The 14,910-nt window shown below is 35.8% G+C and overlaps 1 long non-coding RNA gene across 1 annotated transcript; it reads left to right on the forward strand.

Moving 5' to 3' along the window:
* Nucleotides 1–432: 432 nt before the first annotated feature.
* Nucleotides 433–11,998, forward strand: LOC128606121 (uncharacterized). Its single transcript, XR_008385630.1, has 4 exons — nt 433–812; nt 963–1,132; nt 1,598–1,699; nt 11,677–11,998. It is a non-coding gene; the product is annotated as an uncharacterized LOC128606121 (long non-coding RNA).
* Nucleotides 11,999–14,910: the final 2,912 nt, after the last annotated feature.

Below are 14,910 nucleotides of genomic sequence, written 5' to 3' on the forward strand. Positions count from 1 at the left end.
GTTTTGTTAGTGCACTGTTTTACTAAACGACTTTTTATCCGTTTATAGTTACATTTAACGTCGTTCTACACCGCATTTGAAGTCACTTCCTGTTCTCACTTACGTTACAGAAGCTATAAACAGAAGCTAAAACTATATCATTCCTTCGCCAGGTTTTTTTTTATCCCACTCGATTGAAGTTTATAGGACAGAAAAAACACAGCTTGGCGTCTTTTATTATAGAGAAACTGCACACAAAGATAAATAAATAAATAAATAACACGGAAACTCCTCTGTCCTGAAGATGTGGGGAAACTTCAGTTTAGAGCTTTAGGTCAACTCTGACACTGGAGACTCCTTCCGTAAACATTACATAGACATCTCCGTACAGAAAACGTCGCCACGTGAGTAGTTACAAATCTCTTCACGTTATCCGTTACCATAGAAACGACAACGAATTAGAACGAACCTGTGAATTGCTCTCAGAGCTGATGGGATCTAAAAGGAACTCATTCTGACCAATCAGAATCCAGAATTCATCAGAGCTGCGGTCAGATTAACCGCGCTGATTGCTTGTGTGTGTGTGTGTGTGTGTGTGTGTGTGTGTGTGTGTGAATAGTGTGTTTCATTACAACAGCCTTCCAAACACGCACTCACCAACTTGTGTCTTTTTTTTCTCCCACCAGGCCATGGATCAAGGATTTTGTTGTTGTTGTTGTTGTTGTTGTTTTTCGATTTCTAGCACTTTCAGCATGTTTGCAACTCTAATGCCATCAGGAAAGCATGCAGCCTGTGGAATATAAATGTTTAATCTGACATTTATTTGCAGTCCGGTAGGTTTTTATTTGAATGATGCAAATCTGGGGAAGTATTTACTGTGGCCCGAGCTGTCAACAACCAGTGATTTACAAGAGCACGATCCATGAAGGAGGGTACTCTCATATTCTCTCTCTCTCTCTCTCTCTCTCTCTCTCTCTCTACAGTGATGCACTTCAAATTTTTTCTCCTGATGCACTTGACTGAAGCGTGGATTTGTATTGGAAAACAGTCCTAGACAATTACCAGTTACTGCACACGGTGCATTTCAAGTGGTCTGAGAGTTCCTCCGAGGGGCCTTAGGGACATAATCTCCAATTATTTGATCAAACAGCATGTAAATCTGAATTCACGCACTCTGTTCAATCTGATCTTAATCAGCATTACACGTTGAAACTCACACCAAAGCTACACATTTCCCTTCTGTCTTTAATGATGTGTATAGGAGTGATGTATAGAACTATAGAACACTACAGAACCCCTTCAGGCAATGTGTGTGTGTGTGTGTGTGTGTGTGTGTGTGTGTGTGTTTGGCATGAAAATTAATATTTAAAATCCACTGCTATTGCATTTTAGAAAGAGAACTGCAATTTTACACTTTATGGGTCTGTTGTTATCATTTTACATACCGGATTGCAAGAAATAAATAAATAAATAAATAAATAATGTCTGTTATCAATGGTTTCATAATTGCTTTCTAGCCAGGATTTATTTATTTTGTTGTTGTTGTTAATTATAATGAACAGTAGGTGTTGATCGGTACTGTTCAATCCTAATCTTATCATTTATCCTTTGCATACAGCACAACAAGAACAAAACTGAGAGATTAGGACGCAGAAAGATGAAAACATTTATTCCAGAGAGAACACAGCAGTGGGAATGAATTAACCGACGGGGAAAACAGGTCAGAAATCAAAACTGTAGTTATATAAACATATCAGTTTTGCAAAGAGAAGTGGAGTAAAAACATTTGCCTTTATATATATGTATATATATATATATATATATATATATATATATATATATGGGTGTGTGTGTGTGTGTGTGTGTGTGTGTGTGTGTATGAAATACCATTATGAAATGCTTTGAAATTATTAAGGATTATGAAATACTCTGTATTACTATAAGACTAAAATTAATTTTATTCATTAGTATATTGCCCTCTGCAAGTCCAAGTGTCGTACACACATCCGCTCTTTTATGCTTAAATTATTTTCAAACACATCCAGATTCTTTAGATTCTTTATCCTTTTTCTTACTTAAAAACGATCATGTCAAATTTTTTTTATTTTTACTTTAAAATGTAACCAGATTGTCCATGCATGGTAAAAAATAAAACCATGAATAAAAGAAACATTACACACATTAAAATCACTCAACAAACGTTATTAACATTCAGGTCTAACACACAATATTTAATGTTGTAATTCAACGTTCTAAGATAATATGGCGATATTGTTGACATGCACGATGCAGATGACGGAGAAGAAAAAAAAAAACCCCAGTGACTTACTGTGAGGATTTGTGTAGAAAGTGTGTGAAGAGCAACAGAAATCAGGATGAATGAAGGTGATTCGGAGGTGGTTTATATGATGTGCTTTACTAAAATAGACTTAAAAGATAAGATAAGATAAGATAAAATAAACTTTATTGATCCCACACTGGGGAAATTCCCTCGTTATAGCAGCTCAGTAATAATAATAAAAAAAAACAGATAGGAAAGAATACACATTAAATAGGAAGAGAATTGAAAAAAATGTCTAAAAATATATATACGATAGGAATAGAAAAATAAGAATAATAGTCATAAAAAATAATAATAATGTGAATATGAATAATAATAATAATAATAATAATGGTAATATAATGGTAATGGTAAATGTACTATCCATAAATGTGGACACTATGCATGAAAGGGTTTATCATAAAAAAATCAATAAATATATATATATATATAATCTGCTCAAAGAACGATAAGATCTTACACACAATGATCCAAATTTTTTCTTCAAACAATAAGAGACAATATTAATCATTTCTATTAGAACTATTCCATAAAATCATTTCTAGTATTTTCTCTTGAAATTATTGAGAATGTTTTAAATAACTGCAAACAAATTGTTGTTCATGAAAAAAAAAAAAAAAAAAATTTTTCTTTTTTTCGTTCACTGTCAGTCCACACGAACTCTACTGCTGCTGTTAACCATGTCCGGTTTCGCTGAGAAATAAATTGCGCACGTGTGAAATCTCTTCGTTATCCATTACCGTAAAAAAAATATATAAACATAGGAGGAAAATTGTTCGGAGAAAAAAAAAAAAAAAAAAACGCGTTTAAATAAAACTATATGATGCTATACTTTTTATGTAGTCATTTTTCATTCGTTTTCATGAAGCGTGCCAATTATTCTGAATAAAACTTGTGTAAAATAAGAAGTATCAGCAGTGCACGTGAGTAATAAGTGCAGACGTGGGGAAAACTGCAGCAAAGCACCCACGGTTTCCGGAGACTCGAGACATTCTTGAGCAAAAGTCCTTCTTGAAGTGTGTAAAGCAAACATCCTTCTGAAGCTGTAGGAGGCGAAACCTGTTGATGTGGAGCATTTATAGGAGGTTTAAAGCATAACCTTCACTCCACGGGGTTCCTGAGTTGCGAGAGTGTAGACGAGTTCGTTCTGCTTAACTTTCCCGCACTCGGCTGCTGCCATGGCAACGACGAGAAACGCAAACAGCGACATTATTAATGTAACGTCTGTAGCCTGTGAACTGTCTCGCAACACTTCTTTCATTTTGACCGAGCTCGATGAAATGACGAGTTGACCTTCTCGCGGTTTTCCCTGATCGCAGGTAGCACGCACCTCCAGAGGTGATGCACAAGGAGTGATGGATCTCAGGACTCATGCATCACTGCATATTAAATTGGGTTTTTTTTTAAAAAAAAAATTAAAAAAAAAAAAAACCCAAAAACTTTTACTCTTTCACTCGGTTTTAAATCGACCTCCCCGATCCTCGTCATAACCCAGAGCCGGGGGAAAAAAAAAACACGTCATAGCGATTAAGATTGAATGAATTTATTACAGCATTTCTCACTTCTACCACCGATTGGTCAGAAGGTGTTGATTAATTTCCTATAACAGCAGCTCTGAGAGTGCAAGGTTTACACACGTTATACCGTTTCTATAGTAACAGCTCACTTGTACAGCTCGACATAAACGTCGTGTAAACGTCGATCTGCTGAAGCTTTCCCTAAGGAGATCTTTATTACATTTCTTTAACGTTTATGGGAGGAGTCTCTAGCGTCAACGCTCTGTAACCGTCGGAGGTAAAGCTGTAACGACGTCTTCATTATATGTAAATACGAACAGATTTTTTTTTTTTTTTTTAAAAAGTACGCCGGGATGATCTTGAATGAATTCGGTATAAGGTCGCGGTTTCTTCACACCGCCCTGTCATTGATTATTTTTCTCGAACAGTCCCACGCGCAGTGTTTTATTCCTTACTGAACACCACAGGGACGAGAAATTCTTTGTTGTTGTTTTTTTTTTGTATTGCATCACTCTTTTCATTCTAATCCCATATACAGTAGCGCCGTAGTCCTCCCCCAACCCCCCCCCCCCCCACTTTCCATCCAATAAACATCCAATTGTTTCACAAATAAATGTATTTTCCTCAGATAGCCTAAGGTGTTTAATTCAGTGGGCCTAATAAACTGGCAGCATAGCGTATATCAGCGTATATGTGTTAAATTAGGATTTAGCGTGTGGGGAAGCCCGGCTACTTGAACAGTAATGTTCAATTTGTACGTTATTATGCGCGGTTCTCAACATCGTCTCAATATCACGCAAACAGGATTTAAAGTAAGTCTTCATGTTTCCTTGTTTGGCCCAAGGCTTTAATTTGACTACAGTGTGCCGGCCAGACTGTACTTCTTGCTCAGTTCTTGGCATGGGGATATTATTGAAACGTCTTTCGATTCGTTCCTGGCACAGACACACGACACAGGAAAGACGGAATGGATACAGACAGCGTTTAAGAAACGCCTTGACTGAAGAAATGGAGTTTATAAATTTTTCAATGAAAATATTTCTCAACGAATGAGGGCTCCTGCAAGTGATCAGCACACCGTACTTTTTTTTTTTTCGGGATTCGGCTGTGCTGGAATTGGGTGCGTGAGATGGTACGGTCTCAACAAGCTAACAGCTGTCCTGGTAGCACCGAAGGAAATAGGACTACACTACACTACCCATCAGCCCCAGCACGTCACGCCTCAGTACTCACTCTCACCTGTGTCTCGTTATACCTTGTTAGCACCACCGTTATGTTCCGGTGTGCCATAGTATCGCTTGTAGCCTGTATGTTTTTCATCTCGTATGTTTCGTCATGTTTATGGTTCTTGTTCTCACACTGTTTTGTTTGTACTTCACATAATACGTTATCTGCGCTTGCATCCACCTCCATCTCCACTCCGTGACAACGGCGTACAGGCTTATCCGAGAACTATAGAGCCATGATGGACATTTCGCCATGCTACACACTTTTTCTGAACGTTACATTATGCTATTTCTTTCTTTTTTTTAATTAGTCTTAGCCAATCGCCACCCGTGATCCAGGTCTCCCCTGTCATACGACACCTCCCGACCTGGTTAACGGTGACGCATCGCAGAGCAGACGATAGCTGCGTCTGGATATCCCTACGACGTATTAGGTGACGTGCATTACGGCTAAAGAGCGGTACGTCCGAATTCTCAGTACTCGTAAAACAGTAGGTGAGAACGATTTACCCGGACGATTTACAGCTTCCACTGAGATTCTGAAGCGGGGAATAAGAATTGATACTGCGCTATCCCAGAAGGCAACTGGACTGGCGCGGAGGAGCTGTCCGAATCCAAAATGGTGGACGGCAGCGTGTCGGCTGAGGTCACATGACAATACCGGCGTGGCGAATATAGTATGTCCGGATTGTATTCTTATTCTACACATATATACCGATCAGTACGTTACGTGATTTCGGACGTACGGGAACACACTCAGGAAATCAGAGCGTCCGCCCACTTCGGCACACGCGAGCATAGGTGTTAATGGAGTCCTTAAAACTCCCTAACATTATCAGTTTGTCCCAGTGATGTCTGGTCAGACTATAGGCTAGAGATCGAGGGAATAGGATATTACATTTCTGGTTCTACAACTACAAACACCAGTCATCCTTCACACTTCTAGTTCAACCAGGGACGAAATAACACTGTCACAACGTTAACTGTCTGTCATGTTAATTAGGGAAAATGATCCGAGCAAATAATAAAGTGTGATGTGTGAAAAATAATCTTCCGTATTCGTTCACCTCTACAGGGACACACTGACCTGAAAAGAACACGAGGCTTAAGTGAATGCTAAATTTTTAATTAGCGATTTATTTATTTTGAAGAGAGGGATTTGCTCTGAGAGTGTTTCGTGTTTGAATTGTAAGTGTGTGCGTGTGTGTGCGTGTGTGTGTGTGGTCGTTCTTTCTGTTTAGTTGTTTGTAGACGTGAGCTTCCTGTTTTCCTAGTTAAGGAGTTTAGGATTGTTTTTGAGTTTTTGTAAAAAACCTGACAGAAATAACTCTGTAGACCTTCTTTATTTCGGATACAAAGACGAGCCGTACAGATACGAGCTCGCTCCGGTTATCCCGGTTTTTCCGAGCCCAGGCACTTTAGATTGGAATTGGGATTCAGGAAAACTCATTTAGATCTTTCTGAGTATAACGGATTGCCCAATTAGTTCATCTAGATTTATTTTGTTCGTTATAAGCTAGGGGGCGCATGGTGGCTTAGTGGTTAGGACGTTCGCCTCACACCTCCAGGGTCGGGGGTTCGATTCCCACTGTGGCCCTGTGTGTGCGGAGTTTGCATGTTCTCCCTGTGCTGTGGGGGTTTTCTCCGGGTACTCCGGTTTCCTCCCCCAGTCCAAAGACATGCATGGTAGGCTGATTGATACGTCCAAAGTGTCCGTAGTGTATGAATGGGTATGTGATTGTGCCCTGTGATGGACTGGCACCCTGTCCAGGGTGTACCCTGTCTTGTGCCCGATGCTCCCTGGGATAGGCTCCAGGGTCCATGACCCTGAAAAGGATAAGTGGTATAGATGGATGGATTATAAGATGAATTTTTTTCTTTTGTTCGTTTATCTTTAAGCCTTGACTCACCCTGAAGCCTATTAGTGCGTTTGACTAAAGCTCCTAACTGGGAATTCCGACTGGGAACAAAGAAAGAAAAAGCCGCCGTCAATCCTGAGTTCAGCAGTCAATGAAATCAACATTGACTGGAGGGCTCACCAGTCCCTCCAGGATCTCAAGAGAAATGAACACAAAATCAAGCACACTCGGAGGAATTCGCAATTTTTCGGAAAATTACCGCAGATTTGGGCCAAGACACGTCATGTGACGTGACGTCATCACGATACGCATTCGGCCTCTTCGATTCACGTGCGTTAAACATGAGTACAGCTAAAAGTCTCATTTAACGACAAACATCACGGCGAAAAGCCGCACATAACAATTTAGTTTTTCACACTTTATAGCTCGAAAGCACTTTGTAGAGGTGGAAATTGCCAAATTGCCGTAATTCCATGTTCCATCTTCCCACTTAACTCGAGGGAAGTTGAACGCAGCAGCCCTTTAGTTTGTCCCTTTTTTTGCCCCTGATAATTTTAAAGCAACTGTACAGCAAATAAATAAGCCGTAAATAACGATTCGTTCCGCCTCGTGAGTGGAATCTGTAACACAGACCGACTTAGGCTTCATTCTCTACTGTTCATTTCCTGGGATTTTTTATTTTATTTTATTTTTTTTTGGTCTAGTTCATATCTCACATGCAGAAGACACTGTTGTCTTGTTCACTGTCATGTGGACGACTGAGATTCTTAGCGAAGAGAAAGAAAAAAAGACGGCCCAGTTCACCAAGCAGAACTAACTAAGGGCCTTTGGACAGCGCTGTCTCCTGAACACGATAACGGAAGAAAAAAGAAACATGGTGTCTGAGAGAGAAAGAAGAAGAAAAAAAAGAAAGAGAGAGCGAGAGAGAGCGAGAGAGAGAGAGCTAGCATAATTCTCACACCTCTAAAAACCGAGATAGAGATTAACTTGATTTCCCAGACACGAGTAACCCTCTCATTTGAACGCCGAAAGAACTGGGAATTTCAATAAAGCTAAAGCGTACTTTATTTTCTCAGTTTGAGGCGCGTCTCCTAGTTGTCCCCCTGTGTGCGCTTTTCACAGACTTGCAGGGCAATCTTCAGAGTTATTATTCCGTTCTCTGTTTTCTTGTTACTGTGAGTTTATGAGGACGGTGACTACATATTCCCAAACTGCTACGCTGGAGGAGAAATAAAACTCACCGCGGCATAATAAACCGTTTGATTTTCAATAAGCGCAGCATGACCGGGTGTTGAGAAGCTTTTAGATGCACGCAGCCTCTGTAATGAGAATGTGTCACTATGGGACAGTTAAAGGAATATTATATTCGGCTCTGGTGTGGTGTAGTTTACCTCGTATGCATGATGCAGTCCTCATTCAGCTCGTGATTAAACTCACACTGGTGCACCGCTGCTGCTTTCCAGATGAGGAAGGAAATTCTTACCTTTTCACTCATCCATCTCATACACAACATAAAACTCTTTCTTTTTATCATCTAACTCGAATATATATATATATATATATGTTACAGCCTATTGTCTTCTCAAGTGTGCTCTTTATCCTGGGCTGTTCTCTGTTAGGTTTAAGGTTCAGACCAAATAAACAACCATTCAACGCTCACTCGGGAGATTCCTCGTCCAAAATGTTGTCCCCCCCCCCCCACCCCTTAGAAAAAGGCAAGCTGTGTAATGTCTTGAGGCTTTAGGATTACATATTTGGCACAGTTTTACCCTGACTATAATCCCAGAATTTAGCTGAGAAGTTTAGTGTATTATGGCATCACTCAGAGGCTAAACAGACCTGGTGGCAGACCTGGGATTTTAAACCTTCTACACTGGCTTTACACATCATTAAAGAAAAAGAAGAAAAAAAAAAAAAACCCTCATCAAATCAATATTTATTCAGTCATGAATAGTTTGTGTGTCTCTGTGTACTCCACCAGTCTAACGTCTTTTTTTTTTCTTCTTCTTTTTTATGTGGTTTTTTTTTTGAATTAATGAGAATGTCCTTTGTCAGTTTTCAATAACTTAACATATTAAAAAAAAAAATAAACAGCTTTATTTGAGGGGAAACGATATTACACATTTAAAATTTCTTGACATATTACTCTACTGCTGCTGGCACTCGTCTGTTCTCTTTTGTTAAAATGAGCTGAGAAGGAAGACAGGGAGGGACGCTGGAATTTATTTATTTTTTTGGTCTAAATTCCCGACGTCTTGACTTTCCACATAAGATGTCCATGCAGACCTTCAAGATTTGCTCTATCTATCTATCTATCTATCTATCTATCTATCTATCTAATTATGTATTCATGTATTTATTTGTTCATTTCCATACTTACTATCTCACACTCATGCTGCTGTAATACTGTAATAAATGTTTATTTGTTTGTTTGTTTACATACATATTTACATATATCTATACCTGTCATTCTTGTGGCAATAACCTAAACACAGTAAAGGCTAATCAAGTTAATCTGAGGAAAAACAAGACTGAATTATTATTATTATTATTATTATTAGTAGTAGTAGTAGTAGTAGTAGTAGTAGTAGTATTTGTATTATTATTATTACTATTATTATTATTATTATTAGTAGTAGTAGTAGTAGTAGTAGTCTTGGTATTATTATTATTATTATTACTATTATTATTATTATTATTAGTAGTAGTAGTAGTAGTAGTATTGGTATTATTATTATTATTATTATTATTATTATTATTATTATTATCAGTATTATTATTATTATTATTATTATTATTACTATTATTATTATTAGAGTAGTAGTAGTAGTAGTAGTAGTAATAGTAGTATTGGTATTATTATTATTATTATTAGTAGTAGTAGTAGTATTGTTGGTATTATTATTATTATTATTATTATTATTATTATTAGTAGTAGTAGTAGTAGTATTGTTGGTATTATTATTATTAGTAGTAGTAGTAGTAGTAGTAGTAGTATTGTTGGTATTATTATTATTATTAGTAGTAGTAGTAGTAGTAGTAGTAGTAGTATTGTTGGTATTATTATTATTATTAGTAGTAGTAGTAGTAGCAGTATTGTTGGTATTATTATTATTATTAGTAGTAGTAGTAGTAGCAGTATTGTTGGTATTATTATTATTATTATTATTAGTAGTAGTAGTAGTATTGTTGGTATTATTATTATTATTATTATTATTATTATTAGTAGTAGTAGTAGTATTGTTGGTATTATTATTATTATTATTAGTAGTAGTAGTAGTAGTAGTAGTAGTAGTATTGGTATTATTATTATTATTATTATTATTATTATTATTATTATCAGTATTATTATTATTATTATTATTATTATTACTATTATTATTATTAGAGTAGTAGTAGTAGTAGTAGTAGTAATAGTAGTATTGGTATTATTATTATTATTAGTAGTAGTAGTAGTAGTATTGTTGGTATTATTATTATTATTATTATTATTAGTAGTAGTAGTAGTAGTAGTATTGTTGGTATTATTATTATTATTAGTAGTAGTAGTAGTAGTAGTAGTATTGTTGGTATTATTATTATTATTATTAGTAGTAGTAGTAGTAGTAGTAGTATTGTTGGTATTATTATTATTATTAGTAGTAGTAGTAGTAGTAGTATTGTTGGTATTATTATTATTATTATTATTAGTAGTAGTAGTAGTAGTAGCAGTATTGTTGGTATTATTATTATTATTATTATTAGTAGTAGTAGTAGTATTGTTGGTATTATTATTATTATTATTATTATTAGTAGTAGTAGTAGTAGTATTGTTGGTATTATTATTATTATTATTATTATTAGTAGTAGTAGTAGTAATAGCAGTATTGTTGGTATTATTATTATTATTATTATTATTAGTAGTAGTAGTAGTAGTAGTAGTATTGGTATTATTATTATTATTATTAGTAGTAGTAGTAGTAGTATTGGTATTATTATTATTATTATTAGTAGTAGTAGTAGTAATAGTAGTAGTATTGGTATTATTATTATTATTATTATTATTAGTAGTAGTAGTAGTAGTATTGTTGGTATTATTATTATTAGTAGTAGTAGTATTGGTGTTATTATTATTATTATTAGTATTATTAGTAGTAGTAGTAGTATTGTTGGTATTATTATTATTAGTAGTAGTAGTATTGGTGTTATTATTATTATTATTATTAGTAGTAGTAGTAGTAGTAGTATTGTTGGTATTATTATTATTAGTAGTAGTAGCAGTAGTAGTAGTAGTAACAGTATTGTTGGCATTATTATTATTATTATTAGTACTAGTAGTAGTCGTAGTAGTATTGTTGTAATTTTAAAACTTATCTTAGCTTTTCTTTAGTGATTGGCTTGGATGCATAATTAAATCAAATAAAATGGCGTGTAATTAAATAAACTTTAAAAAAAAAAACAGTGTAAATAATTTATGCTTTATATTTTGTTTAATTACCTAGCAACATAGTTGAAATAACCGTATAGTAATCATTTATACAGTGACTTTCCAATAATCAAGGCCAAGATATAAAGAACAATAGAGGGAAAAAAAAGTCTAGCAGGAAGAAGAAAAGGAAGAGTGTTTGGAGAAAAAGGGATGTGTTAAGTTGACTCGTAAACAGGGAAGAGCAAGTGGAATCGTGAAGACTCTGGGAGACGCTACAGACCTCACAGATCGGTCTGTATGGAGCTTAAAAAAGTCCTTCTGAGTGTCTGCGTGTGTGTGTTTTCAGATCCAAAAACCTTGCCGGTGGACTGGCTTCTCTAAACATCCCCTGAGATGAGGACGAGTGTGTGAATTTTCAACTATGGCATTTCACAACTATACTCTTTCATCGCTTACAATGTGATCGATATATAACGAAGCGAAAAGCATCAAAATAAATATCAAATAAAATCAATCCCAACGAAAGATCTGACAAATCCGATTCCTTTCTTTGCCATTTGTTACAGGATCCGATTACCGATGTGTTCTCTCTCAGATTTTTTTTGCAAGTATCGACACGCTCACGATATTTGTTTATCAGATCAGCGCCATCTCAGATTGTTACTATAGTAACTGGAGTCGTATAGGTTAATATAAGCAAGCTAACATTTTCTGATATCTCTATTGACTAGCAATGAGACAGTATGTGAATGTTTTCGCCACACTTTCCGCCTCTAAGTGCCATCAATACGTTAATGCTTCATGGCTTTAATCCTTTTAAATTTCTCAGAATTTCTCACTTGAATTCAAGGACTCAACATTTTTACTGTCATTGTGTTTGACACAACAAGATTCTGTTGCTGATGCCAAAACAAAAATTGACAAAATGACAACAACAAAATACCTCAAATACAAATGAAAATAAATATAAAACGAACGCATGTACAAAAGAGCACAAGTTCAAAGTACAAGACAAACAAATATCGCACATACAAGACAGATAACAGAGAAATATTATAATATATACGGCACTTCTGCCAGAATATTGCACTTATGAGAGACTGCATGTTGTTTATTATTACACGTATACCTTGAGTTACTGTATGTATTGCACGTAGGATTTAGCAGTTAGCCTCGTGAGCATCGCGTTGTTGTTGTTGCTATCGCTTTAATCCGAGATCTTCCGAACCTCCGTATTAATATCGCAAACCAGTGCTGAAACGCTTCTGCTACTCAGAAACATCTAAAGTGTCCAAATAAAGCCTCAGATTCCACCAGCAGAACTCAAATACAGTACAATAACAATATATCGTACCTCATAATACAAATGGAAGAGCAAAGTTGTTTTTATATCGTGTTCAACTTGACAGATTTCTAAGTAAAATATGCCGAAATAGTGCTGCTGAGAAAAAAAAAAATCAGTAGTTCAGTAGTTCAGAGTAAATCTGTGATTTTTACTCCAAAAAAGCAAATTATTAGAATGACTTAAATGCCCTAAGTTCCGTGTTAAACTAACTTACTAAATAAATTTGTGTTAAATTGATGTAAATTATGTGGCTACGATTTAAAAGTGTAAATGTTAGCTACTTTACTAGGTTAAATATATTATTATTTTGCAAGTGCTCATAAAATTTGTAAAAAAAATTAAAAGAAAGAAGTGATGTTTACTTGAACCGATTGCATACTAACATGAGGGCGTGGCTTTTGAACTTGATTTGCATACCGGTTCACGTAACTTTAAATTCGACTGAATTTTGAGCATGAATAATCTCAGTATTTCTTGTTTTGTGTCAGCTTCAAGGACTGTTACGGAATGTTTTGAAAGAGCAAATGTCTTTTCTTCCACTTCAGTCTTTATGAACACTGATCTGCTACATCTGATTAGAACTGTTAAAGATATTGATAACCGTAAAGTATTATGATCATCTTTAGATGATGTGTACTTTTTCACAGCGTTGAGATGTATGTACAAAAATGTGAATAAATTATACTTACAAAACAAGAAAATCGCTAGTTAAATTTACGTACATGTTTGAGGAGAATAATCCTTGATGCCATGCAAACCTTACTTAAAATACACTTAGTTTAATTTACTAAGAAAAAAAAACAAAACAAAAAAAAAACCGTAATTGTGTGTGGAAATTGTTACCACCCATTTTTTGAGTACATTTCAATCCAATATTTTTTTCAGTGCATATGTTTGATCAGTAATAGCTACTGAAAACATTCGAATGATATCAGTAACTTTATATTTGTCTTTCTGAATGTGATATAAATATATATTTTTTCCCCTTTAGACATTATAAAGCTGCTCCCAAACATGTTAATATCCTCTAAACAGCGTTTAAACTAGCTCATTTCAACTGTAATATTTGTATTATCCTTATATTTTTATGTGTTGTCTTGCTGCAGAAAGCATTTTTGCATGTATATAGCGAATATATACTGGTTTGAAATCTCACCGCCTCGGAAGCACGTTGCTCACACAGCTGAGCGTTCTCCAAAATGCTCTGTTTTTTTCTCTTCTGGAAATGTAATGTACTACGCTTAATGGAGTATAACTCACTTCCTGTACTTACTTCCTGGAGTCGTATTATTTTTCTTTCACCTAGCAACCATTGGCAGTGCAAATTTGTAAACGTTTCGGAGATACCCGGTCACGATATACGACTACCGTCATTTTATCCCACGTGTGTACGGTGCGCGCGTCTAATTTCGCATGAAAAACAAACAGCGGCAACGACGCTAAAGTAGTGATTATATGTGCACTTAGACTTAATCTGTGTATTACAGGTTGTAATTAAACATGTAAATGTGCTAGGTGCTAGGTGTTAATTCTGCAGGATAGTTCTCAAGCAAACAACAACAACAACAACAACAACAACGGCATTCGATAAGCCGTGCATATCACAATTCATTAGCAGGTTAAATAACACTTCAGACTCATCCGTAATGTCATTTCACATCATATTTGTGTTAAATGTGTGCTTAGGCGCAGAGAAGGATCCGTGGTTTATATGAATAGAATCAATGTACACGTTGTAAGAGGCGATTCTGTGCACTAGGTAGTAATACATCACTATAGGAATTAATCCCACACCGCAGGGGTTAAAAAATGAACTGTAGGTATTAATTGAGCACTTTGTAGGTGTTAAATCGCCGCTGTCGGAGTGTAACTGCAGGGGTTAATTCAAAACAATAGGTATTAATTGAACACTTGCACCAGGAAATCGCCAAATTGTATAGTCAATATATATATATATAATCAACACGCTGGTCAGAAGTTTGGGGACACCTTGCCTTTTGCCTTTTAATGTTAGTTTTTCAATGACTCATAATGCATCTCAGTGCTGTCTGTGTGTGTGTGTGTGTGTGTGTGTGTGTGTGTGTGTGTGTGTGTGCTGCTTGGTCACCTGACCTTGACACAATCAAGCTGCCCTGAGAGGAGTTGGATCACACGGCACAAAGAAACAAACCATTGGGGCATCCGGCAGGAATAATAATAATAATAATAATAATAATAATAATAATAATAATTACA

The sequence above is a fragment of the Ictalurus furcatus genome, chromosome 3, assembly GCF_023375685.1.
Source record: "Ictalurus furcatus strain D&B chromosome 3, Billie_1.0, whole genome shotgun sequence".
Taxonomy (NCBI): Eukaryota; Metazoa; Chordata; class Actinopteri; order Siluriformes; family Ictaluridae; genus Ictalurus; species Ictalurus furcatus.